This window comes from Eurosta solidaginis, unplaced genomic scaffold (assembly GCF_040869045.1).
Source record: "Eurosta solidaginis isolate ZX-2024a unplaced genomic scaffold, ASM4086904v1 ctg00000027.1, whole genome shotgun sequence".
In the NCBI taxonomy this organism is placed as follows: domain Eukaryota; kingdom Metazoa; phylum Arthropoda; class Insecta; order Diptera; family Tephritidae; genus Eurosta; species Eurosta solidaginis.
In genome coordinates, this window is record NW_027137063.1 from 6,871 (window position 1) to 9,160 (window position 2,290).

Sequence of the window (2,290 nt, forward strand, 5' to 3'; positions counted from 1 at the left end):
AACTATTTTAGTCGACATTGTGGCGTATATTTTATCAGCCGAAAAGCTCCTTTTAGAAAAATTAATGAATATGAGCATCACTATGCTGTTAGTAAATAATTAGAACAACAAAACAACAAGCAGCCACACTTGCATAGAAGGCGACGAAGAATATTTCACACACATAACCAGCAGCTTAAAGCAAAGTGATTATCTCATATACACATATGTATTCATCAGCTAAGAGCAGAAGCTGTTACTCACACATACACACGTATATAGCTAAATAACCAAGTATGCGATACAACTGTTCCATGTACGTGAAAAGTCTAGACCTTAGGAGAAATATGCGATCAAGGCAACAGAGAGTATAAAAGCAGCGCAAGCTAAGGAATAACTAGTCAGTTTTAGTTTAAACACGCTATTAGTTGTGAAGTATAAATGTGAAGTACTACTCCCAAAGTAGTTTAAATACAGACCATTTTGCAATACTGAATATTGGAGATAATTATTCGACAGTTAAGCGATTCGAACGTTAGCAGAAGGTACATAATTATCATAAATCTCCACAATTCGTTACAAAATCAACTGAAAAGTCACAGCAAATTAAAAAACAAAACTTCAATAGAGTATAAATTATAGAATCAAATCACCAATCTATAAACATCAAAACCCAAATAAAATATGGCTTCTGATTGCATGACAAATCAAATTGACTCTGACACAAAAGCATCTTTTAAATCAGAAGGATTTAAAATCAGGGAAAAGAAAACCAACTCAACGTTCCCTTTTAAGTTAGCCAACTTTCCTACCGGGTATTTATGTGGATTTAGCATTTAGTAAGTGAACGACATACACTGACAGTCGGGTATTAACTCATCAAAAAGTTAAACTCTTTCAGCTGCTCTATTTTATTTATTTTTTTTGTTATTCACGGTGTACGCTGTCACTCAGTGCAACCAAACGACGATCGCTATCTTATCAGTTTTTGGAGTTTATAAACACATAAATGGTAGATTATAAAAACTAATAAAGTAAAAAACTGATATCAATGTTTATTATGGGTTGTTTATATGCAAGAGCTGTTTACGGATCGTATATATTCATGTGATCCAAAGTCTTATTCAACACTTATATACAAATAAACACACAAATGTATGTATTTGTTCAACACAACAATGTCAGTTATCGTATCAAGTATATGTATATGCAGCCTTTATTTATTTAAATTTAGGAAGTGTTGAAAACTGAACCTTAATGAGCAAAACAAATTTTCAGAAAAGAGTGATCAAGTGGACTTTACTCGACGTATTGAATATTGACTTGGTATCAGTTGTACAAAACATTTTATCGAATAGCAGATGAAAATATTTATTATACTTGTATGTATGTGATTTATGTGATGTTGTGATATAGATGAAGTGATTTAAATTAAAATTCCTGATTTATTTCTAATATTTCATTAAAGTAATCTTAAAACAGATAGTATAACACATCTTGGATATCTCAAAAATGTCATGTATGTATGTATATCAAACTTGCAACGAAATGAGATTGGCTTCATTTGGTCTGCTCTTGCAGAAAAAGCACATTTGTAAATTAGATTGTTCCAGATCTTGATGATTTTATAAGCTGAATAGAGTTATTGCACTGTACTCTAGTGGTGATTGTCTACACGGTACAAAACGCCGAATCTTATACCAAGCAAGGTTGATGGCGAAAGCATAGTTTTCAGTGATAAGAATCAAGTATTTGTGAGTCATCTGTATAGGAAACTACTCTGGATCAGCGATATTAGAGGAATTTGTGCCTAATTGGTTTTTTTTTTTCAAAAATAGGATATTGGATCTATACAGCCAGGTAGGCTGAATTCTACTGTATGGTGTTCTGGCTTGTTGGAAGATGCTTACAAGAGCAAGAACCTCAAACGCTTACAAATAGCAAAGGTAATAGTCATTATCGCCGCCCTCCAAATTAGAGAAACTGGCTGTCGGAGGAATGGAGGAAGTTGCCATGCTAATGTCTTAAGTACCAAAGCCCCAGTTTCAATAAGAGGACCCCCTGCAACATTTTTACTATTACACAGTGTGTATTCCCACCCGACAAGAATGAGCAAATAGGCAACATGCTGTTCATGGTGCCATTAAAATATTTACTGTTAGCTTCAAACTTGACGCGAAGGTGGGGTGATATATTTTCAGCGTACCTGTGACAAGAGATCTTCTTTCGCTTTTCCGACCGTTTTAGCGGTCATGTTAAAAATACGCGGCGCTGTAAATCATCTGGCACCTGTGCCTAAAGGCCTTGAGCT